The following is a 27520-nucleotide window of genomic DNA, read 5'->3' on the forward strand; positions in this document are numbered from 1 at the left end:
ATGGTTCTCAAACTATTTGGGATTTTAGCTGATTTTGGTTTTGTTTTTCAAACAGAAGAGAAAATAAGAAAACTGATGTGTAGACCTTTAAAAATCCAATTTCAAATTATTTTCACCCTATAATTTTCATCAACTTGACCATTTTATGGATATTTTTTATTTTCTACCCCATTAACATTAGATACATTACAATTCACTGAACTTTTTCTGCTGCAATGAAGAACGAGTTTGTGATAAATGTTACTTCAACATTTTTCTCTCTTAATAATCTGCTTCAGTGCACAAAATCCTAAGATTTCATTGCATTAATTATTATAATCATATATTCCTCTGAACAGAATTAGAAATTTAAATTCAAGAATATTTCAGAGTACTATCAACTCTATAGATTAATAACAACGCTTATTATAATAAAATAAGTTCAACCTAAGATTTTAGTAAATTATTTTGCAATAGGATCGATTGTGGTTTCAAACATTAGAAACAAGACCAGGAACAAAATAACTTTTCTTGCTTAGTTTTTCATGAAACTGTAACTATATTTTTTAAGACACAAATATTATTTGGAACCCTCACTGTTACATTAAGAAACATCAACTGTTGCAGTGTAAATGCTACATATTAATATTATAAATTATACATTATAATGATATATCTCAATTATTTAACAAGTATCTTTAAAAGAGCTCTTGATAGTTGTATTTTTAAAATCAGTGGCAGCAAGATTTTCCCATTAATGGCACTGTTATGGCAAATATTAAACTCATTACTTGTTACTCAATGAACAGCACCCATCAATTTGATTTTATAAACAGCAAGTTTCATTATTCTGGGAGCTGATGCTATAGAACTGCCTCAGGACTCTGGGCAATGTATTAATACCCAGAAGTATTACCCATCATAGATCTCTGAGTCGGACTGACCAACATTTGAAGTATTTCTTTCTACTCATTTCTTTTCCTAATTAGCTGGGGTTAAACTAATTCTAGCCCAGAAATAAGGAAAAGGAACTAATTTAATTGAATCAACTGTTTAATGTCAAGTTCTGTTTTACATGGCAAGAGAGTAAGAGGTATATTTTAAGAATGCTAATCTTAGAGTTGTCCAAACTTCATTTAGAATCAGTTACTATTATGTGATCTTGGACAAATTAGGTAAACTCTAAACTTCATTCTCCTTATCTGTGAAATGAGAACAAAATGACATCTTTTAAAAGAGTTGTAGGTAGAAAATGATACAAAGAAGCTAAATTAGTCAGTGGAATATCCAGCACTCGGTAAACAGGTCAGTAAATGACAGATTGTTTTACGCATTGACTTATTTAATTTCTACAGCTACCCTGTAAACCTTCATTTTACAAATAAGGAAAACAAGTCTCAAAAGTTTATGCAATTGTTTTAAGACTTAAGAGGCAGCATAAAAATGGCTCACATTTCCTCAAACTGATTATACCTTTTCAAGTATGAGCCGGAGACCCATGAAGATGGAAAGAGAGCAAGTAGCCATATTGCTTCTGTACTACCATCAATATCTAAAATTATGCCTGAACTCATATTTGCCCTAGGATGAAGATTCCTTATCCTACATAAAATTAATCACGTTTTAGACTGTCTTTATTTTGAACTGAGATGTTTTTTCTTTACCCCAAATTAGCTGTACATCCAGCTAATTACATCAATAAGTGACTAATTGGTAGGTAGCTGTGTGAGCAATTATCCAATTTGCACATTGAAGTGATGTTTATATTAAGTGTACTTTTCATGCCAAGCTTCAGAAATTTGACTCAAAAGTTCAGTATGACAAACTGAATTGGGGTCATATCATGCTTTCTTTAAAATCCACAAGTGAAAAGAGCTTAAGTACAGTATTGTTTGCTATATAGTGCCTGCAATAATGTAAAGATCTTGAAGTAGTTTTGGGGTGTCTACTTTCTTCTTAGTCTTTCCAGGTATTTGTAAGAAGGACAACCTAGAGGCATAGGTCACATTTTTACTAATATCAAGTATAAGTCAAACTTCATCAGATCATCTAGCCAACAAAGACAAGTGGCAATAATCTTTCCATGAAATTACTGATGGAGATTTGAATGAAAGAAATATGACCTATAACCTGGCAGTATTACTACAATTGCAAAACTATGATCTTCCTTGGCATTTAAATACCAGGCAAATATAAAAGGAAAGATTTTTAACTTCTAATCTTTTGGGGATGGATACTCCATTTCAAATGGTCTCGAGGGTGAATTTAAGATTTTTTTCAACTATGAAACTCTTCCTCTTTCTATTCCCAATTTCCCACCCCCTCACTTTAATTTTACCAAATCTCATAGAGAAGGAAAAACAGCATGAAGAGTAAAAAGAATAATTCAAATATAATGGTATCTTTTATATTCTTTCTGTCAGATGATCATAATATCTATGGCCATTTATATGTGACCATACAACCAGCATATGTTTCTGAAATTTGTTTCTAAAACATGGCAAGCATTGTATTTTTACATATATGCAATGCACTATTTTAGTTGGATATTTTTTCTACTATCAGACATTTTGGAACATTTATTCTACATTTAGGATTTTCTTTTAAGATAAGATCTTACTGTTTTTGGGGTACTATTAAAATTTGCAGGTTTTCTTTTCCAATTGCCATCAATGTGAAAAAAATCAGTTTTAAAAAGAGAATGCACAAACAAGGGGTATCATTAATTTTTTCAAATCAGAATAATAAAATTTAGTTTTCATTATAAGGTAGAAACTTTGAAATGGATTCTCATGTAGCACCATTTACTAGAAACAATTACCTTCTTTAGAAGGAGAAGGGATTTGAGACAATGTAACATGTGGTACCAGTGATAGACTCAGTGTGCAAGTGGTACTAGGTAATAGTCTGGAAAGTGTAAAAAGGATTTGTGGTTTGAAATCAGGAAGGGAAGGTCATGTATAAAGGGTCCTTGAAGAACCTTTGGGTTGGCATCCACTGCATGGAAATCATTAGGAATTAAGAAACTACATAGTAAGGTTTGCATCCCTCTCTTCCCATTTAATGGACTTGAGTAACCCTAAGGAGCAAAAGTAGAAAGCAAATAGAAAAAAACAACCAAGACAACTGAACAGAATTCAAAACAAGTATGTAGGGTTTCATTATGACAAAGGAAGATTACCTGTCCAACAGGAATGAATGCTGATCTTCATAACATTGACAACTCCAAATCCATGATAAATGGCAGAATCAAAACAATGCATAAAGCAGCAACAGGGGCAGCAGGAGCCCATCTACCTGTAAGTGTGTAGCTGCCTTCCTGACAATTCTCTGCAGCCTGTTCTCAGTGATATTATCACAATTGAGTAACTAAATTCTTCACCACGAGTAAATCTAACAATAAATCAAGAATCCCACTAAATCTGGGGCTCACTTATGTATTGTCACAGCCCTTACTGCAGCACCCTATTGAATGAGTGAATTATTTCTTTGTGTGAGTGAATCTGGCCAATGTATTGAATATTGGCAATTCACCATTAGGTTAGAAAGTTCAACTGGCTTTTTATATTTCACTGAAAAATCACTACTCCAGCTGCTTGATAGGAAGACTTCTTTGCAAACAAGAAGATAAATAGCAGTGTGGTGGCATGCATAGATTTACTAACATGGAGACATGGGGAGGGGAGTATGGGAATGACAAGGCCCATGGTACCATTTGCAGCTCTTCCACAGTTTTGTTTTTTCATGCTTCAGAGCATCAGCTTCCTTGCATATAAAATGTAAAGAAAATTATTGCCTGCTTTATCTATGTTACAGGAGACTGGGAGGTTTAAATAAGATGCACATGAAATGTTCTGCAAATTGTAAAGCATTAGCCAAATAAAAGTTATAATTACTGTATTTCCTAGCATAGGAGAAGAAATATTTTACTGTATTTGGTTTGGTGCTTCTTCTGCTGACAGATCTTTTCATTAAAGATAAAAGTTTATTTTAATTGAAAACTAATCTTTAATGAAACTCTAAGCCATCAAAGTGTGTAATGCACATAATTCCTGCTTCTAGTTTTTGTGTACTCTTTTCCATGAGCAACCAAAAACACTTTAAACAGGAAACACAAGCATCTTTTTAGCTGGCATCTTTACCAATTAATAAGGCAACATACCATGTTTAAATCAATCTGAGTGGGAAATGAGAATTTCATCTCTTCAAAAGCATGAGAAGAGTTTGCACTGGCAAAAAAATGTGCATCTGGATCTTTCATATAAATTGTGAAAAGGACATGCAATCTCTTTTCCTATCTAAAAACATACTATTTAAAATATCTGAATCGTTACAGATAAAACATCTGAATACAAATTAACAACACAGTATTATGTGCAGCCATTATAAACTAAAGCAAATCATAGAATAACCTCAGCTGCTAAAATACACAAATAATCATGGTAGCATAAATGCAAAACAGGCTTTCTAGTTCATTCTAAATTTCAGGAGGAACAAATCTTATGCTTTCTACTGACAAAAGAAAAAGACATGTGGGATGAAACTTACTTTAGTCATAACTAGATAGAATGTTTTCTGACATAATAATTTGCATGCATATATTTTTCTCAAACCTGTTATACATTATAGGCATAAGCATTTTACAAATAAACCAAACAGTCTAGTAAGACCCAGTAGAAAACAAATAATCTCATTGTAAAATGTTTAAATTTCTTTTTAAAAACTAAGTGATGTAGCAATGTGGAAGAATATCTACTGTCTCAGGATCTAATTGAACATAGGTTGTTAGCACCATCTTGCACAGACTGAACATTTATCCACATTGCAAAACCATTAGAGCACTCGATAATGGGGAAACAGCTCCATAGTTTAAGCCTAGACTAAAAAAGCAGGAAGCTGTATTTATTCTTGGATAAGCTTATTTCTGCTTGGCTGATTACAAGACAAAAGGTGATTCCAGGGACAAGCCTAAGACAAAACTGGGTAAAGGGAACTCATGACTCTAAACCTGAGGCTTCCCTTTCACAGACATTTACAGTTTTCCTGGGATGTTATCCTCCAACTCTCCTGTATACATGCTTCACCTGCTCTAAAGATTCTTCCTTTGGCATACTTTCTTTAGGATTCTTTTTCTTTCTTTCTTCCTTTCTTCCTTTCTTTCTTTCTTTCTTTCTTTCTTTCTTTCTTTCTTTCTTTCTTTCTTTCTTTCTTTCTTTCTTTCTTTCTCTCTCTCTCTCTCTCTCTCTCTCTCTCTCTCTCTCTCTCTCTCTCTCTCTCTCTCTCTCTCTCCCTCTCTCTCTCTCTCTCTCTCTCTCTCTCTTCTTGTTTCATTCACAGAGAAAGAAAAGATTCTAAAATGTAAAACTAAACATTATGAATTTCTCTTTTCTAAAAATAAGAAAGTTTCTGCCAGGTGTGATAGTACACAGTTGTAATCCCAGCTACTCCAGGAGATAAGGGGGATTTGGATTGTGGGCTGAGGTCAGCCCTGGCAAAAAGCTAGTGAGAAGCTATCTCAAAAAATAAGGTAGGCATGGTAGTGCATGACTATATTCTCAGATATTCAGAGGAATAGGTAAGAGAATAACTATCCCTAAAAATGCAGACCCTATTGAATCAGGATAGATACATGAGGAGACAGGGAAACTATATTTTAATCAATATTAAAGGGCCAAACTCTGACATTTGAATAAGGAGAACCAGAGCAGCTTTTGGTTTCCTCTCGTTTTTTAGATGCTAAGTTACAGAAACAGGAAGACAAAGAGGAGCTATCTGCTTCTGCTTTCCTCTTTGAGATGTTAAGGAGTTGCAAGAATTCTTGGATGGGTGGAAAGATATCATGTCTAGGAAAGGGAAGTTCTAAAGCATCCTATTGTCTCTGATTTAGGGTGTGATTTGGGAGGGTGACCTCTCCCTCTCAGCCATCTCAGCCAACTGGACCCATTATCTTTGACCACATGTATTCCCCCAGTTCTCCACTATAAAATTAAGAGCTGGGGGCCACCATTTTGAGTCTTTGCTCCCATTTCCTGTGTGTGAAACAAGAAATGCCCCCTAATCTATGCTTTATCTTTTTATACTAAGATAAATCCTTGCTAAAACTTTCACTTTGTGAGACTCCTTGTTGTGAGACACCTTGAAATGCTTTTCAATATTTTTGGATCTCAAGGACCTGAGATTTTGCATGGAAACTGAGAAGTTGTGGGAGCTGCCTTGTCCATCTTCCGGTGACACCTATATGAAAAATAACTAAAACAAAGATGGCTGGGGACATGGCTAAAGTGGTAGAGCACCTGCTTAGTAAATATAAGTCACTGAGTTCAGACCCCAGTCCCACCATTAAAAAAAAAATAAACAGATTTACTGTAAAGATCCAGGTCAGGGATGCTTGTAGATCACTTCTGTGAGTTGTGGGTGTTGAAAAGCAAGTGGTTGGCACCAACATCCTCTGTGTCCTGAAGCTACACAGAAAGATGGTAGCAACTCTCCATGCTCTTATGTGCCTCTCCCTCCCTTGCTAATTTTAAAGACCTTTCAGTTTCTCAGAGGGAGGAGTTAAAATCAACTTTACTTGACTCCTGTTACATTCTGATAAGAACCCATCATTTATTGTTTTATCCATTCCTTGATTAAGTGCCATCACATCCCAGGTAATCTATTATTCCTGTGACATTCTCTGCTTACATTTTTTTGGGGGGGGCAGCATTGGAATTTGAACTCAGGGCCTCGTGCTTGCTAGGCAGGCACTCTTAACTGCTGGAGCCATTCTATCAGCCCCTGAGACACTCTGTTAACTAGATTATTTGAGTATCCCCAGACTTGTTATCTGTTGTCATCCCAGGACAACCTTGAGGGAAACCATAGCATCTCTTTGTGTAGCTGCAAAATATCCTCTAGTAGCAAAACCATTTTTGAACAATAGTGTATTCTATAAGGCAGTGGCAGAGCACAAGTGTACACACAATCTTCCTCTCACACACACTCACTCACACACACTTCATTTGCAGAATATTTCATTTCAGAATAGGGCATTTTGTGGAAAAGTCAGAGAAGAAGGCAAATCTCACATATCATAACCTTACTTCCGATACACCCCTAAGTCATATCTAATTGCCAAAAATCTCTGACTGAGCATCTATCTATCCTTAGACCTTTTTCACCTTGACTGTTTGCCCCAGCTATTGCATCCAGCCTTGTTAACTGGCTGCCCAGCCCTGGCATTTCTGCTGTTTTTTTCACTGCAACTACCCACTCAAAATCTTCTACCTTTTTTTCACTCAAAACAAAAGGGCTTCGTCGTAACTTCTCTGGGCTTGACAGCTTTACAAGCCAAATGATCTCCAAATATTGGGATTTTTCCTTCCTTAGCAAAGTTGATAAGTTAATAACATTGACCACAAAATTCTGTTGTCTTCAGTTTGAAGTCAAATAAGGAAAGTCACAGACGCACAATCATTTTGTAATAAATATAAAAAGAGAAATAGACTGGAACACAGAAAACAGAGTTCTTATTTTCACCCTTAAAGAAGGCAGGAAACACATAAAAGGAACTGTCAGGAATCTAGAAAAATGGAGGGAGCTTGGGCTTGAAGAACAAAGACAAAATATGTAACAGCAAGGAGATGTAAGATGTCAGGGCATGTGTGAAAATGAATAGCTCAAAAGGGTGGCGAGATAAGTAATGGAGCAAATCGGATGCCACTTCTTCACTGTGAATCACCTTATTTGAAAATTCACCTACTCTCTTGCCCCTATGTATGAGCTCAGTGCAAAACAGTTCTCTGTCTCTCGACAACAGAAGACTCTGCTGGCTACATATATTTTTGCACAACTGGATAGGATAAATTTAATAGTTTCATTTTAATTCTGCACTGAGATTTCTCAATTTAACTAAATAACTTTAATGTTCTTTGGCACCATGATTTGGAGAAACTTTTTTAAAAAGCCATTATAAAAATAATGACTTCACTTAAGCGTGTACATAGTAAAAATCATTATTCCAGTAGATGGAGCAGAGGTGACATCAAAATAGCTGAACACTGTCTGGCCCAAAATCTATAGCAGAAGTCCAGAAACTCAAGCAGAGGCATGAAATTTAAAAAAGCACATTTGAGAGCAAAGACTGAACATTACTGAATACTGCTTGGCTAAACACCTAATTGGAACTTAGAAAATTTCACATCCTATTCAAAATGGAATGGGAAAACAACCTTAGGCAAATACCAAAATGATTCCTTAAAGAAATATTTGTATTTTAGAACAAGAAAGCCATAATTTTGATTTGTTTAAAAGTCTCGCTGTGGTGCTTCACAATCATTCTATGCAACATAGATGAGGCTAAAATTCCTAGTAGAGCTTCTAAGTGCATGGCTACTTTAGTCTCCTGCTGATGGTAATATGCGTGTTTCTTCCCTGTCAGACCGTTCATGAATTGTGTGATTTCTTGATAGGGAATTATGAAGAAATAGATCAATAAACACAGCAGGCTTGTGGGTTAAAACCTTTGCCTATACAATGGACCTATGAACAAACTCACTGCTTAGAAATTTCAGCAACAAAGAGCTGGCCATGCAGATTCACATTTGGGAACATATTAGCAAGCAGAATTATAGACATTAAAAGGTACAAATGTGGACAAAAGGATATTTTCATTGGAAATTCTGTTACTTATCAAGTAAACATTTCAATAAAAGACCCAGATATGAACCCACCCAGCTATGCCCACCTGATTTTTGACAAAGGCACCAAAAATACACTATGGAGAAAAGACAGCCTCTTCACCAAATGTTGCTGGAAAAACTGGATATCTGAATGTAGAAAACTGAAACTAGAACCATGTCTATCACCCTATACAGGTTCCAACTCAAAGTGGATTAAGGAAATGCAAATCAAAACCACATTAAAATTCCACCTCGCTCCTGTTAGGACAGCTACCATCAAGAACACAAACAACAACAAATGTTGGTGAGGATTTGGGAAAAAGGAACTTTATATACTGCTGGTGAGAATGTAAACTAGTACAACCACTATGGAACACAGTATGGAGGCTCCTTAAAAAACTAAACATAGAGGAGAAATGACCCAAACATTGTAAATAAATAAATAAATATACATAGATCTGCCATATGATCCAGCAATTCTGCTCTTAGGGATATACCCAAAGGATTGTGAGTCAGCTTACAACAAAAGTACCTGCACACATGTTTACTGCAACACTATTCACAATAGGTAAGCTATGGAAACAGCCAAGACGCCCCACAACTGATGAATGGAATAAGAAAACCAGAGGCTTCATTTTTTTGTCTCATATGTGGAATATAGATCCAATACAAATACAAGCAATATTATGAAAAACAGGTTATACTAAGAGGAGGTCATATACAAGAGAGGGAGGATAAAAGAAGTTAAGAAGGTGAATATGATTGATGCACTTCCTATACAAGAATGAATATGGAAGTTTTATTAAACCTGTTGAAATCACCATAAGAAGGGGAATAAGGTAGAAAGGAAAAAAATAGAGGGGATGAACTAGTTCGGGTTATAATACAAATATACATGGAAATGTCACAATGAAACACCTTGTATAGTTATCTTAAACAAATAAAAATGTCATTTTTCCCCACAAGTCAGAGAACAGGAAAGCAAAACAAGTACTGTCTGGAGGTTGGGTACCAGTGGGAGGAGGGAGGATATAAGGAAAGGGTGTGGGAGGGTGCATATGGTGGAAATATTCTGTACACATGTATGTAAATGGAAAGATGATACTTGTTGAATTAGCAGAGGGGGAATAAAGGAGAATGATGGAGGGGGTGAATTCAACTATGATAAATTGTAAGAAACTTTGTAAATGTCACAATGTATATAGCCAGTACGACAACAATAAAAATAATTTTTTTTTAAGCAGATACTTTAAAGCAACTGAGGCCAATAGGAGAAGGGGACCAGGAACTAGAGAAAAGGTTAGATCAAGAAGAATTAACCTAGAAGGTAACACATATGCACAGGAAATCAATGCGAGTCAACTCCCTGTATAGCTATCCTTATCTCAACTAGCAAAAACCCTTGGTCCTTCTTATTATTGCTTATACTCTCTCTTCAACAAAATTAGAGATAAGAGAAAAATAGTTTCTGCTGGGTAGCGAGAGGGTGGGGAGGAAGGGGAGGGGCCAGTGGGGAGTAAGGGAGGGTGTGGGGAAAGGGGGGCGAAATGACCCAAACATTATATGCAAATAAGAATAAAAAAAAAGAAGTATATTTTGACAGGCAAATTATGTATGTAATAAGGAAATAAAAACATGAGGCAACTCAAAATTTTTATTAAAATATATTTGATATTTAACAGAAAGGTATTTAAGTGGTCATCAAGGTAAAAACAAAATTTAGTTGGCTTTTAATTTGACCAGACTTCTGACCTAAGGAGGTCCTCATCCACATACTCAAAATCTTAATTCAATGGTTAAACATATGAATAAATTTAAACTTAGCTCTGCCACCATTTAACTATGCAAATGTAGAAGAGGCAGTTGCACTTTCTTACCCTCAGTTTTTCTCCTTACAAAATAAAGGTAATAACATTTTTCACAAAAGAGTGCTAGTGAGGATAAAGAGATATAAAGCAGAAAAAAGCATCAGTAACTCCTATTATTAATGAATGTTTTATCTCTTTAGTAGGGCAGGGCTGAAAGAAATTTTAAATCTCAACTACAGGTGTTAACCCCAAAGTAAGCTCTTATAAGAACATTCATATTCTAACCTGACCCATTATCAATTATATTTTATGTTGAGTATACAAACAAAAATTCTGAATCGTAAAAATAACTCTATAATTTTTCACACGGGGAAATCTATTGTCCTTATTTCATACTTTGTAATCTTTACTCACAAAGGAATCATACATTTCTAAAAAAAAGTCAAGCACATAAAATAATAATTTCTGAATTAATACTTAATAAAAATTTTATTGCATCTTATATTCACATATTCCTCTAGATAACCTTCTCTATATGCATTTTTAAACATGTATTTATGCTTAAATAAAATATAAGACAAACGAATTTTGCATTTTCATTATAATTCTTACTAGGATAATAACCATTTTACTAGTTTGAAAAGAAACCATGGTTAGCAAAGGCCTTCATAAAAGAAATAAAACGTCACTGTCTTAGTCAACTCAGGCTGCCATAGAAAATTCCATAATATGAGTAGCTTAGACAATGAGGATTTATTTCTCAGAGTTTGAAAGGTGGAGGATGCCAGCAAGGTATGATTCTGGTGAGGCTTCTCTTCTTACCGTGTCTTCTCTAGAAGATCCTATGATCTGGCCCCACCCTCCTGACCTCATATAACCTAGTTACCTCCCAAACATCTCCATACATTAGGAGTGACAACGTATGAATTCTGGGAGGACAGAATTCAGTGCATAACAGTCACATTGTTAGAACATGCAAGGATGACCACAGGTTAGAGGAGGTAAGGTATAAACGCCTCTGAACTTTCTTATACATAGCCTTTCAATCCTGCCATACTTTCCTTCTAGAGTTCCTCAATGGCCAGAAGGTGGACAGCTATCTGTCTCTCAGAGAATTCCTATTATATAAAGTATTACCTTGGGATACAATAATGGCCTATTACCCAGTCAGTCAGAACAGCAAATACTGTCAACTAAAATTTTAAAAACAGATTTAAACAGGGAAATTCATAGCTCACATGGTCATTTAATCCTCCTCATGAATTTTTGAACAAACTTGTTAGGGAGAAAGAGGATCAACAAGAAAGCAAATTTGTTAACAAATATTAAAGACACATACATATATGCGACACATATATACAAGTATGTAAATATGAATTATGCATCATAAGCTGTATATACATGGAAAAATTAATATTAGAAATATACTATTAACTATGGGGACACTTCCGTGATGTGTTCACTCTGATCTATCATTAGTATCTTATTCAAATGCTGTGCTCTAGCAAAGCAAATCACTGCTTTATGCTTTTATATACAACACATTTGTGTGAGATATTTAATTCCCATGCCTGAAAAATGCAGTTCGTAAAAATTAAGGAAGTTGCTTAGGGAAGAATTGTTAGGTATTTTATACATAAAATCAATGAAGCTAAATAAATTATGGAAGTAATTTCAACAGTTGGAATGACAAATTACACTAAAAGAAAGAAGAACAGATTGATAAAGGAAACAGCAGATAATAAGACAACTTTAAAATGGTAGAATTAGTAGATTCAAAAGCTTTCATGTCAAAGGAAAAATTACTGGTGAGCCTAGCTTTTTTAAAAAAGGAATAAAACTGAAAGACAAAATATATGATAAATGATAAAAGGAAAAAAACACCATCAGTTAATTTAAAAAAATCATGATAGATTATACTGCCAAGCGATATGCAAATAAATTTGAAAACCCTGATAAAAAAGGTAATACTCTAAGAAAATATAATTTACCGAAACTGACCTCAGAAGACATAGAAAATCTTAAGATTGGATTACATGGAAGAAACAGAGAAAATTATCCATTGATAAATCTACTAACAGCAGTTTCAGATGGGTCTCATAGGGAAACTTTTTTTAAAGTGTTAAAGGCCAGATAAGTTTAATACTTCTAGAGTCTTTTCTAGAATATGAGTTTAAAAAAGAAAGCCTCCTGGTCCAAGAAAGACTGTACATACAACATACACATGCAAACAAATTCTTTAATTGAGACTTAAGGTATCAAGACAAAAAATCCTAAATAAAATATTAGCAAATCCAATCCAGGGGTATACTAAGCATTGTATATTATGGCCAGGAGGTTTGTCCCAAGAATTTAAGAATCCATTTTTTAATCCATCAAGAAATTTTTATAATACTAATAGATCTCAGGGAAATGCAACTTTATTCTCGTCATAGATGCTGAAAAGCCATTTGCTAATTCAATAAGATTTTGAGTTAAAATATTCAATAAAATAAAACTAGATTGCAAATTTCCTTGCTAGGATATATCTAGCTTAGCCCAAAGGCTACTATCATGCTCATTGGAGCGACACTAGAAGCATTATCAACAAAGTTAGAAACAAGACAAAAGTCCACTGTCATGGAGAACTATTTAACACTTTACTGGAGATACTAGTTTAAAAAGCAAATAAGAAAAAGAAATTATAAACATATATGTTGTAAAGGTAGATGTAAAAATATTACTAATTGTAGATAGCACAAAATATCATTACACATGCAAAACATCCAAGAGTATCACCTTGCTTTGGGACTATAGAGTTGACTAAAATCCAATACACTAAGGGGAGAAAAAGGTTTGGTGAGAGTTATACTTACAAAGAGACTGTAACTATAAGGGAGATTTTAAAAAGCAAACAAAAGAAGACCTCTTGCACCCAGTTGTCTGTTGTCAGGGTTTGGGGTGAAAAAACCATTCAACTACCAATCATTGGATATCCCCGATACTTTCCTTCTATAGAACTAAAGAAGATAATGGAAACAGAAGATTTTTCATGAGGGTAAAGTCAAGGTCCCTCTTACACAAATTCTAGAAGATATACCTGAATTATAGAACCAGGACCAAATTTAGAGGGAATTTCTTAGCCTTGGATTAGTGGGCTGATAATATTTACTCAGTTGGATTTCAGAATTTCTAAAGATCTCTGACTGCAACAGGGTACCCAGGTTTCTTTAAAAAATGGCAGTGATTCTGCACAACAAAAGAAATGGTCTCTAAACTGAAGAGACCACCTCATACACTGCTGGTGGGAATGTAAGCTAGTATAACCACTTTGGAAAACAATACGGAGGTTTCTTTAAAAACTAAACATAGATCTGCCACATGATCCAGCAATCCCACTCCTAGGGATATACCCAAAGGAATGCGACTCGGGTTATTCCATAGGCACCTGCACACCCATGTTTATTGCAGCACTATTCACAATAGCAAAGTTATGGAAACAGCCAAGATGCCCACTACTGACGAATGGGTTAAGAAAATGTGGTATTTATACTCAGTGGAATTTTACTCAGCCACAAAGAAGAATGAAATTTTGTCATTTGCAAATAAACGGATGGAACTGGAGAACATCATCTTAAGCGAAGTTAGCCAGGCTCAGAAGGCCAAAAGTCGTATGTTCTCCCTCATATGTGGACTTTAGACCAAAAACAGATGCAGTAATATTATTGGACATGGGTCACACACTAATGGGAGAACACACAAGGGAGAAATAGGGAAAGGAAAGGAAACCTAACACTTGAAAGTGTTTGATGTGCCCACTGTAGAGGAGCTAATAAAGTAATCTTAAACTGACAGAGGACACTACAGAAAGGTGACTGGGAAGTAATGAAGAGGTTCAGTAGAGATGAACCAGTTCAGGATGTAATACACATGTGCATGGAAGCAATGCTAGAATCTCTCTGTATAGCTCTTTATTTCAAACTAGCAAAAATGCTATGTCTTTCCTATTATCACTTATGTCTTCTCCTCAACAAAATTGGAGAAGAGGGCAGAGCAGGTTCTGCCTGGAAGCAAGGGGGTGAGGGGGAGAAAAGAGGGAGGGCAAGGGGGAGAGATGGCCAAACAATGTATGCACATATGAATAAATGAATAACCAATAAAAAATGGCAGTGATTATTGTCATAGGGAAAGAAAAAAATAGTATCTGTGTTTGCATGTGTATCCATAAAGATTCACATGAAATTAGAAAGTGTGATTACTGGTTTATCCTCTCAGAAATTGGAAAGACTGGACACAGACTGGAAAGGAAATGGGTTTTTTCTGTATTTTTTCATATTTGTAATTTTTTAGAACCATGGAAGACATTCATGTTCAAAAATAATATGAAAAAATGAAAAACAATTTAAAATACTTCATAGGATTTAATGAATTAATGGGAAAAGGCATAAGGAAAAGAGATGGAAGATAATGACTCCATGCTTGTGGTTTGATCAATTTAGCCCAATATGGCAAAACATAAAACATATTTTCAGTGTAGGCATGGGAAGGAATAGTGTGTTTAGGTATCAGTTTCATCTAAACCTGTCCACTTGTCTTAGGGTCAGGTTTGCTTGGCACTGACCAGGTTTTAGCACTAACATTCCCCACATCCTGGGAAACCCCTCTGTGAAATGCAAAATATTGGTTTGCAGTAATGGGCACAGAAGCTTAGGAGAAAACCCATGTGGCAGCCCAAAAACTCAAGGTTAAATGCAATACTTTATTTACTTTCTAATTCCTTGAAGTATAAGTATCCGCCACCGAGGGAAAGTAAAATCCTAAGTACTCAAATGATTTTGCTGACAGCATATGTTGACATTATCCTATTTCAGTGGATCCTAGGAAAGAGCACCATGTGGTGCTATCTGATAAGAACAAAGGTTCAAATCAAAATTAATTTTATATTTGAATATATTCAGTTTTGCCACTGCATTAAAAACAAAAATGATGACCTAAAGGCTGTAGACATTCAGAGAAGTACTATTGGAAAAAAAAAAAACAGAAAATATAATCTACTGTGAGGTAGAAACACATCACTGTTTCTTTATATTAAATATTAGCCATTTACATTTTTTTATGATCTCACATTTATCTTAAAAATTCACAATAATATAGTCTATAAAATGTAAATATCCAATAAAAGCTAAAAATAGTTAAAATGAATCATGGTATCAGTGGACAGAAAGACATATGATAAAAATATTGGTTTTTTTTCAAGATATTATTGTTTAATTAGTAGTCCTTTTGATTACTACTTGTTGCCACTTTTAAGAAACTCCAGTGCTGTTTTGTTTAAAGGGAACAATAATGAAATAGAAAAGCACATAATATGAATACATAACTTCAAATAAATATTCTTCACATTTTAATGTTAGCACAATAATGCATATGTGTATTATTATTAGTTATATATTAATGTTACATTGGATTTTATCATATGGCTCTGTACCAGGTTGCCTCTCAAAACACCGATCATCCTAGCATTTGGACATGCAGCCTAAACTTGACATGGGCTAGAAATAAATAATTGAGAGTTAAAAATTTTACTGTGGTTCTACTTTTTTGCACACTCATATTATCACAATATCACATCAGACTATATTAACAAACAGTGAATATGTGGAAGAAAAAGACTGCAGCACAATTATCTTGGTTTCATCCACTATCTAATATAGTATCTGGCATCAGGTTCACCATAAATGTTTGTATAAAATTATATTACAAATTTTTTCAAGAGTACTTTTTAAATTAGCATTCTCCATATGGCAGATAGGTTAGAAGGAGTAAGAGAATGAGTTTTGCAGCAGTATAAATAACTTTTTATTAAAAGGTGAGCATTTAGTTCGAAGAAAATCATTTTAGAAATAGGTCTTTTGGGAAGAAAAATACAGAAGTTGTTCCAAGGACAAGAAGGCACTTTATACACACAAATGTATGAAAATCATATCATGTAAGTTAACAAGAGACCATATGTCAAATTTGCAAGGAAATGTTATTCCAGTTATAAAAGGAAGTGGAAGTCACTTGGGTAAAGACAATTCTCAACATCAAGTACTAAATTAATTGCTGCCAAACTGGTTACTATGATTAAAATTGATATTGTTGAAATGTATAACAAGAACTACATGAAAAGAATTGTAGAAAACAAAAGAAATAGGCAAGAGACAGCTAACAATTTATCTGTATAAAGCCAACATTAATGAGTTAGGGTTAGAAAGATCTCTTTAAAATACTACTTAGGCTTCAATAGCTGACTTTTTATTCAGTATATGAAGACTTTTCTTTTATATCTTTAGCAATGAAACCATTCCAATTTGACTTCTGAAAGGAACATGTTCTTAAAGAAAATATAAAAAGTGGTTTAATAAAATTTTGTATTCTAGGACAGGTTTTTAATATATGAAAATGATTATTTTCACTAAAATAGTGCAATAAAATTTAAATATTTTATTTAAATAGGTTTTGCATTAGTTAAGTTCATGATATAGCTCAAACCAAAAATATAATTTTATTATAATGCATCTTATAGACTATGAATATTCCTAACAAACTTAATTTAATCTCACGGTGAGTAGTTTAACTAGAAAACCATTGTTTGTATAAGATTATATTGATGTGGGATGAATTTATAGACATATTAAGAAAGGTACTTCAAGGTTTTTGTAATTAGTTTTCTCTCTACTTATTCCTTAGTTGACAATTACAGTAACATCAGCAAAATTCTTTATTGAAATCCATTGAGTCAGAAATGCACAATATTTTATAAGACAATGTATGATACCAGGTTTCATTTTCCCATTGATTTATCACCATTAGATCATTTAACTGCCCTAATTCTTATATTGTTTTTGCCCCATAAGCAAAGGCTGCCTCTTAAGGAAAATAAAAATAGAAAAGAATACATCTTGGATAAATTGCATTTGCTAAACTGGTTAGGGGGAACCTAATTGCTTGTATCCTGGGTTAAACAGACCCAGAAAGTGGTAGCAAATTTCAGGCAGCATAAAATGCCTTTAGCTAGCCCCAGCATCCAGTCACTCACTAATATGTGATCCCTAATTACTTTTGTAGTATGTCACTGTTTAACACAATCAAATCTAATTGACCAGAAAATTTTGGTTAGATTATACTATGCCAGGGCTAAATTTTTACTGTTATTATTCTGGTTGCTTTGTGAACATCTCAACTTTACTGCATCATTAAACTTTAAATTAGATTTTGATAATAAGAATATTTTATAAAAATTTTCAAACAACTGCAATGTTCACATAGAAGCTATAGTGCTTTTAAATCTACTGTCATCTTTTTTAAAAAATTAGTTCATATCCATTCTTTGTGGGTTATTAAAAACAATGGCAATGGCAATTTGATTTTAATTAAACACTTCATTTGAAAGCCATGACTAATAAATGTCAAATACTAAAGGTGAACTCATGTTAAATGGATAGCAGAACATCTGTCATGGCATGGAAGGAATTCAACTCTGAGGGCTTTTATTTTCAGAACCACTGAGAGAGTGTAGACATGAAAGGTGGCGATTAACTATTTCAATTTAGATGTTGCATTCCATTATTTTCCTTTTGGGAATCAGTGAACTGATGATGGATCAGGCATTTCTGTCATTAGCTCTCCAAGTGTAAGAGGATAAACAATTAGGTTTGTTGTTTAAATATCTGCTTTGTCCATACAATCTTTGTTATCAAAGCATTGAATATAAATGTGAATTTGTTTCTTAAAGAGAATAAAGAAAATGTGTAATCATGCTTGTAATTTATTTTTTAAAACATTTCTTCTATAAACATCACAGGATACAAGTTAGAGTCACTAGAAAGCTTCTTCATATAACTTTACCTTAACTGCTAACAGTTTTACATCTGTGCTTTTCCTAATTTTTTAAACTATGTGGCATCTAGAGGATATAATGATTTTTTTTTTTTTACAAAAACAGCTTATATTTTTTCTAATAGCTAGGTAGTTCTGATCAGTTTGAGCATTAAATTCTAAGTTCTTTAGCTTTTACTGGCTATCAAAGAAATGGACAGAAAATACTCAAAATCATGATAACATGAGCAGACTGTAGCATCCAAGAAAAAGACTCTTAAAATAACATGATGGGGTTATTATATATTATAAGGTAGTAGTAACAGCTTTAATAACATGGGAAAACCACTTGAAAGACACAGCACACTTCAGACACCATGGCCATTCAACCCTGGCTGTAGATGCAAATGCACGTGAATGAAAATGTATATGGATAATAAACCTAAGAAGGAAGGCATTGTATGGACCACTTCCTTCTGATTTTTCCCTCTATTGTTGGGATAACTTGTGTGACACCCCATGTCCTGAGTTCCATTTTCTTGTAGACATAAATTCTGATTTAAGTTCAGCCAAAGAAAATACATAAGACCCTATGAATATATTGACTTGGCCTCCTTCCCAACTTCCACTAGGCCTGTTGCCTAATTGCCATTAGCTCCTGATAAAATGTACTTATATTCTCAGCTAAAATATAGGCTTGAAAGGCAGTAATAGGTGATAAAAATGAACAAATATATGCTACTTCTGTAAAAAGTAAAATGAAAATTAGAACAAAAACATCTGATGCAGTTAGGAAATACACTTATTTAAACTACTAATTTTATTTATTCTACATGAAATAATACTTTAATTAAAACTAGTTGATAGTAATTAAAATGAATTAGAACTTTTAATTCCTTAAAGAATCAGAAAAATAGTCACTAACCAGTAGCATGATTTTTTTTCTCATTTCTACTGTTAAAATTCACAGAAATTCAAACTAAAACTCTTGATTTGTATTTTACTTGTTTTTAGTTATCAAAACAGGAGCATATGTAGGGCTTAATGGATGCTAGGCAATGACATAAGTGTTTTACATAATAATGAGATTTTATAGCCATGTATTGAATTGGAAAAGATCTTAGAATTTATTGCATCCAAAGGCCAAATTCAACCTTCTTCTTCCCTCTAACCCTCTCCATCCCTCTCAACATTTTATTTCTTTGTCCACTTTCAAATGTTTGACTCTTAAGGGCTTTCTAAGGGCCCAGTCTGTTTCCCCAGATCATTTCATACATTTGCATTATCTGTCTGACCCTTCAAAGAGCATGAGTTTATCATCTTTTCCTAATTAAATCTAATCTCTTAAACTTGGAAGAAAGGAAATTCTCAGTAAGGTTAAATGAAAGCATGTTGGTGGCTGTCCTGGGTCTGTCTGCTCTTGGTTCTGTGCTGTCTTTGGGCCCACTTCATTATTCACACCAGTAAAATTTTATGTATAGTAAACCTGAACAAGCATTTGAACATCAAGGAGCACAATGTTGTACAGATAAAGCTATTTAAATCACTTGATTGGTTCCCCCCACCTCCCAACTATTGTTCTAGGAAGAACTATAAACTCTCTTTAGGATATGTCTTCAAATACTAATGGATAAAAAGAAGTTCACAGTATGTGTATGGCCATATATAAGAAAATGTCTTAAGAGACCAATAAGTCTACATAAATTTGAAAAGAAGAAGTTGTACCCAGCTATGTCATATTGTAGCACAAATTGCATTGTTGTTATAACTTTTGAATATATTAAGTAGGCCAACTCATACAAAAAAATAGACTAATTAGTTGTAACATTTATAATTGTATAAGAATTTAATTAAACATAATTGTATAAAAATTGATACACACAAAGGCAAGGAGATTGTACCAATTTCAAGAGGAACGCAGAAATTTAAATATTTACATAACTTTTTTAAAGAAAATGAGCTCAAGCCCATAAGATAAAAGATGATGAATAGAAATTGAAATACATAAAGCTTTCTCATAGAATAAAAATGTTTGAATTCTTTTTTTCCAAAATTAGCAGCTATAGGTACACTATACCTATATACCAAATTAAAAGTTGACTAAAGAATAAAAGTCTTACATTCTAATTAAAGTAATTAGGTCTTACTTCAATTGAATGATCCTGGTGCAGAGGGTCTTTGCAGGTTACAGGAGATTGACAGTATGAACCCAGGGCTCTCATCCAGGTGCCTACCAGTCAAAGCTCATTTCCTGTTCATAAATCAAAAAACAGAGGTAATCAATTTAAATTGGGAGCTGTACAAGATAATTTATCATTTTCCACCTGAATTTTATTTTATAGTTAATGGTTTTTACGTGTTGCTTCATCAGTTCCTTTTATTGTGAGTAGATGGAAATTCTACACAGTTTTGTGGAACTCAAGAGTATATAGAAAGACCTATGTCTTTTTTTAAGCATACAGCTTTTATCTCAAGGACTGTACAAATGTCTGCACAAATGCACAAGTTCTTTTCTTTTGCATTCATTTTTTACATGCATTTACATTTGCACTTTAATTCAGCAGCAAAAGTGGCAGATTCACTTTGTGCCACACGCTACTAAATACAATAACAGATAAAGCAGAAAACGTAATGGGACGCAAAGTGATTTATTATCTTTTTGGAGAGAAAGGGTTATCACAAGGAAGAGATGAATGTTAGAGCACTGATAAGTCAGATAGCCTGGCTCTTTTGTTAAACACCTGTCCCTAGGTAATTTCTGTAACACTACAACTTTTAAGTTTTTAACTTGAAAATTAAAATGAAAATAGGTGACTTGCAGAACTAATGTGAGAACCTATCATATGGTTCAATATGTAACAAATGCTCAATAAATGACTGATATCATTATATAACATTTCAAGTCTTGAATATTCTTTTTCTGGCAGTACTTAGGTTTGCAGTCAGGACTTTGTGCTTGCTGGCCCCATGCTCTACGATTTGGGCTATATCCCCAGCCCATTTGGTTTCAGTTATTTTTCAGATAAGGTCTCAGGCTTTTTGCCTGGACCCACCTGCAACTTTCATGCTACTACCTATGCTTCTTGCATAGTTTGGATTATAGTTGTGCCCCACCACACTTGGGTTATTGGTTGAGATGGGGGGAGCGGGTCTCAAAATGGTTTTTCTCTATCTGCCCTCTAACCATGATTCTATAGTTCTCCACCACCTGAATAGCTGGAATGTTTTCTTTTTGAGTTTTTTCCTTTTATTTTATATATTCTAATGTCAAGATTGGTTATTCTCCATTTCATAATAAGAGAAGCTGTGATATGAGGCAACAAAAGCTCATCCTTCATATTCATTTATTTTTAGTTGATTAAAATTCTGAGTATTTCTTGGTTATTGGTGTGATGTTTCAATATATGTATACATTGTGCAATGTTGAAGTCAAGGTAAACATATCCATCTCTTCAATCTTTATCATTTCTTTGTGGCAAAACAGTGCAAACACTTTCTTCTAGCTTTTTTGAAATTTAGAATAAACTACCACTTTCATTAGCACTTCCCCAAACCAGAAATTGTTTCTACTATCTAACTATAACTTATTTCTACTCTCTAACTTATAAACTGATCAACATTCCCCCATCCTTCTCTGTCCCCTACACTCCTTAACCTCTGGTAACAACAATTCTACTCCCAACTTCAATGAGATCCACTTTTTAAATTCCACATGTGAATGAGATCCTGTAATACTTATCTTTTACTTAACAAAATAGCTCCCAATTTCACCCATGTTGTTGCAAATTACATTTCACTCTTTTTTATTTCATTGTGTGTATGTACCACATTTTCTTCATCCATTCAGCAGTTGATGGATGTTTCCATTTCTCTGCTCTTATAAAAGTGCCATAAATATGAGAGTTCTGATATACTGTCAACCTACTGACTTCATTTCCTTTGGGCATATACACAGAAGTGGAATGGCTGAATCCTATTGTAGTTCTGTTTGCAGTTTTTTGAGAAACCTTTGTATTTTTTTTAAGTTTCTTTCTTTTTTATTATTGTTTTATTATTCATATGTGCATACAAGGCTTGGGTCATTTCTCCCCCCTGCCCCCATCCCCTCCCTTACCACCCACTCCGCCCACTCCCTCTCCCCCCCACCCCCTCAATACCCAGCAGAAACTATTTTGCCCTTATTTCTAATTTTGTTGTAGAGAGAGTATAAGCAATAATAGGAAGGAACAAGTGTTTTTGCTGGTTGAGATAAGGATAGCTATACAGGGAGAAACCTTTGTATTATTTTCCACAATGACTGTACTAATTTACATTCCCACCAGCTTATGAAAGGGTTTGTTTTCTCCACACTGTCCCCAGCATATTTGTCCTTTTTATAAAGGTATTCCAACTGATCCGAGGTAGTATCTCATCAAGTCCTTGATTTTCTTCTCTCTGACAATCAGTGCTGTTGAGCATTTTTTTCATGTACATATTGGCATTGTGTATGTCTTCTTTTGAGAAATGTATATTTAGATCTATTGTCTAATTTTTCAAATGGGTTATTTATTACTTGCTATTGAGTTTTTGGAGATGCTTACATATTATGGAGATTAACTCCTTGTCAGATGTACAGTTTCAAATATTTCTTTACATTCTATAGGTTGTCTCTTCACTCTCTTGAGTATGTCCTTTGTAGTTTCCCTTCTTTACTTTTATATTTTTTTATATTAACTTTGAGCTATTTGAAAGCTACATGATACTCTCATCCATCTTTTACAATTATCTCACCCCAAATATGCTGGCATTATTTTCTTCTGTCAAGATCAACTTGCAGTATTATGCAAAATATTAAAAATATTCTCCCTGTCTTGATAGGTTAGCTTACTTTCTAGTTGTTCATTTAATGTTTTCTCTCACCTGCATCTTTCTCAGACTTTACATACAGAAAATAATAAGTACCAAAATGCAGGATAAAATAGTATTCCTGAACTTTATCCTTAAAGAGCTTCCGCTATCAGAGAGAAAATGTAGATCCTATGTATTCACTAATTTGGAAGTGCTATCCACTTTTATCACAAATTTTAGAGCCTTTTGGTAAGAGTAAACTAATTGGTTAATACATGAATTATAAAGATCCTGGGTTCACTTGTTCCCAAATGTTATGGAATCTTTGTGTTTCTCCCCAACTGTTTTGTTATTTGGATGTACTTCCTTCATAAGGTAATTAAATTAGATGAAGTCATTTGGGTGGGTACTCCTGATGGGATTAGTGATCTCTGTGCTTTCTCTCTCTCTCTCTCTCTCTCTCTCTGCTCAGGCAGATTAACACATTAAATAAACTCTTTAGTTCAAGAACCAGTGATATTACAGTATTACAATGGTACACACATGTACACAAAAACACAATTCAAGATATTTAAGAATATCTCATTTATAGGAAAATAAATGGGATATGAAATGGGGAAGATTGAAGGACATGGCTCAGTTCCCAGCTTTTACTTAAGTCCCTCAACATTCCTTTCAAGGTCAAGGGTATTCAGTCAGTCAATTCTCCTTTCAGTACAAACATAGACTTCTACTTTCCTACAACACTGAAGGTGCCAAAGTGAAAAGAATATAGTTATGGTCACAAAGAGACTTAAGTCTTTGAGATACAAATCATAAGAAATGCTAGCACACATGAGAGTCTCTCCCTAAGCTTTCTCTCGGGATTTAACTGTATAAAAAATGCATGTTGTCATCTGCATTTGATTTAAAAACAACAGTATATGAGTTAGGTGGCAAAAAAAATCCTCTGTCATCTTGTCTAACATAATGCCTTTGACCAATCCTTCATTTTTCTAACCCCAAATTAAAAATTCTATTTGTTGAATGAAATGAATTCAACATTTGGATACTTGCTAGTATCGAAATGTATTATTCACGATGTGATTTTCTTAGATCCTCAGGAAAACTTCCCTGAATCAATTCCTTGGGCACCTTTGAAGCATTACCTAAAGTCAGAAGGAAATTTAGCAATTATTTTACTCAAATACCACACCACCAGCTCCCACTAGATATTTTATTACATAACCAACTCCATCCAGAGCTTGTATCTAATGTTTCAACATTAAATATCTCAGAAAAATACCACTTACCTATGGAGATTTTTTTCTCTATATAGAGTCTTAATTCACATATCCTTGTATTAGAAAGACGAAATAGTACAGCTATATGCAAATTAGCTTTAATTCTGATGATAGCTAGATACAAACATATGAATATACTAATTTAATATTTTCTAAACAAAACATATTAAGAAAAACAACGTAATCTAATACATTATTTCCAACTTAGCAACATTTCTATGGAATTAATATAATATCATTAACAAACATTTTGTATAGTTACTGTTTTATTAGTTTATAAAGGATGACTATTTCTTGTGAAAGAGCTTTCTTCAAGCCATTCTACTGCTAAAGAGCTAATAAAAATCCTCTGTTATCAGTTGCATACATTTCATTTTCAATTTAACATGCATTGAAGTCCACCATCACCTAACTATATTAATTACAAATATTTGTATCTGGTGTTGAGATGCTTTGATATCTTAACCCACCTTTGTGCCTCTTGAAGGCAAGGATTGATTAGCTGTGTTACCAGGACCTATCTCTGCACTAAGAGACAGAATACACACAATAAATATTAGTGTGTAGCTTTTGTGACTCAACATTTCTACTTTTTTCCATAATCCTTTCCATATCAAAGGTATTCTCACCATCTTTTGGAAAAATATACCATGTATTCTCTTCATGCCTTTTACCTTGTTGTCTTACCTTTCTGACACTTACTTAGCTATCTTGCCTACTTTATCCAAGACTGACCTGTTTATCTCACGAAATCTACTCCAGCCTAGTCATTAATTTCTTTCCAATCATTTCAACACTATACTGTACTAAACTCTAATCAATTGGAGAATAGTAGAAAAATCAGATTTATATTTATATACCCTCCACAGACCATAGTTCAGTGATGGGCACATATTTGTTGGGTACCACATATAGGATACAGATGGCTTATGTGCTAAGAAAGATACAAGTCTCTTTCTTGAACCCCTTTTATGTGGTATTGGGGTTGGAACTCAGACCCTCATGCTTGTTAGGCAAGCACTCTATGACTGAGTGACTCCACCAGCCTCAGAAAGATACAAGTCTCTTTTTTATTGGTGAGTTAGACAAGAGATTGCTAAACTTTGACTCATCAGCCAAGTTCAGCCTTCTGCCAAAGAAAATTTTATTGGACATACCATATGCATTCATTTATGTATTGTCTATGGTTGCTTTCCTGTTATAATAGCTTGACCAGAACTGAGTTGTTGCAGTAGAGACTCTCTGCTCCCCCCACCTCACTTAAAATATTTACTAAGTGATCCATTACAGAATCAGTTTGTCAACTGGTAGATTAAATCAGTAGTTCTGTAGTGTGGACACTAGAAGAGATCGTCTGGGCCAAGTTGCAGCCGTCTGCACTGTGGTTGCACAATACTTTAATTCACTGGTTCCATAAGGGTGACCTCTGGACTTGTAACATCAGCGCCACTTGGGAACTTGTTAAAAACGCAAAGCCTTAGACACTACACCAGATTACAGATCAGAGTCTTTGGAAATGAGGCCCAGTAATTAGTGTTTTTGTCAGCACCAGCTGATTCTAATATACATTAAAATTTGAGAAACACTGTATTAGTTAAATAGAGACATTTGTTAACACCTCGCCATAATGACTTGGACTAGCTATGGCAAATCTGAGTTCTCCAAAGATATTCTAAGTGATTAAGAGATATTAATTATGTTTTACCTCTTTTGAAAGATGACACCTTACATTTTCTGTGAAAGAACACTAAGGAGAAGGAATACTGTGGTGTGGGAATTGCTATAGCACTTTTAGTGAATGCTAATACAGCCACCAGCTGTAGCTATATTTCCAAAGGAAAGACAATACCCAAGTGCCCAAGTGTAAAATCCATCCAAAATAGATTAAAATATCAAAGCAATATAGCAGATAAGCTCCAGTTTTTATAGGACTGCCTGTCAAGACAAACCTTTACACAGTGATTCTCAGCAGGGACGTGGGAGAAGTAGCACTGCAGCTCAATATGGGACTCTGCTAATCAAGGATTTGTTCCAACATGCATATCCCCCACTTGATGTCTAAATGTGACCAGATAGCACTTTCCACAATAGCATTTGGATGGGAATAAAGAATAGTCACCACTGAGTCTTCTGAAGGCCGTAACTAGCTAGCACTCTCTATGAAGAAAAGTAATGCTAAAATTATATGGTGTCATGTATACAATTTTCACAAAATAATGTATGTTTGAACTTTACAATAAATCTTCTTTCTTCATTATTTCTCTCTAAAGCACAGGCTAGCACCAATAGCTATGGCTATGATCTGAAGGGTTGTAATATATCAAAAATAATGTCAAACTATTGAGAAGAAACAGCACAATAAAGTATGTGTGCATGTGTGTGTGTGTGTGTGTGTGTGTTCTAATCTACCGATTGGCAAACTGATTCTGTAATGGACACACACACACACATGTATGTAACATATATATACACATAGTGGTGCTAGGGATCAAACAAAGGAACTTACACATACCAGGTAAACAGCCCACCACTAAGCTACATCCATAGCCCTCAAGGTATTATATTTTTCATCATATAAGCTTAGCAGCAATGTCAGGTAATAAATAATAAAATTATTTAACCTATCAAAGAGTCTCTATATAGAAGTTAAAAGTGTCAATCAGTAAGAATAAGTTAATGACAACCTCTAGAAAGTTCATATTATTTTCTAGTCCTAAAAAAATCATTTGTTTCCCATACAATAATATAGGTATTATTTTTCTTTTGAGAAGTGGCACGTAAGCTTCATATGTCTAAAATCTAAATAAACATTTTTATTTAATACTCATTAAGAGTTCTCTTATTTCTAAATATACAGAAAATAGCAAAAGTATTCAGACCTGCTATGAAATAGAATAATTGGGAAATATCAGCCTGCATTTTCACACCTATGAATTTAGTAAAGATTGGCTATTGTTCAGATGCTCTACTAGAATTCTGATTTAAGGAATTAAAATTCACAATTTAAATCACAGATTAACAAACACACTATTTGACACACTTACACATAATACAAGTCAAATCAAAAGAAGAAGAACACGCTATTATCCCTCTATATGGTAACCACCTTTCCATGAAGGAATAG

At 34.1% G+C, this 27520-nt stretch overlaps 1 long non-coding RNA gene across 4 annotated transcripts in view; it reads right to left on the minus strand.

The window, feature by feature from the left end:
- The window catches only part of LOC141423291 (uncharacterized), a 389841-nt gene that overhangs the window by 101770 nt on the left and 260551 nt on the right, over positions 1-27520 (minus strand). For all 4 annotated transcript variants that reach the window (XR_012448025.1, XR_012448027.1, XR_012448024.1 and 1 more), the window contains exon 3: positions 20434-20537. This is a non-coding gene — a long non-coding RNA (uncharacterized lncRNA). The remainder of the gene's footprint in view (positions 1-20433; positions 20538-27520) is intronic.

This window comes from Castor canadensis, chromosome 5, assembly GCF_047511655.1.
Source record: "Castor canadensis chromosome 5, mCasCan1.hap1v2, whole genome shotgun sequence".
Classification (NCBI taxonomy): domain Eukaryota; kingdom Metazoa; phylum Chordata; class Mammalia; order Rodentia; family Castoridae; genus Castor; species Castor canadensis.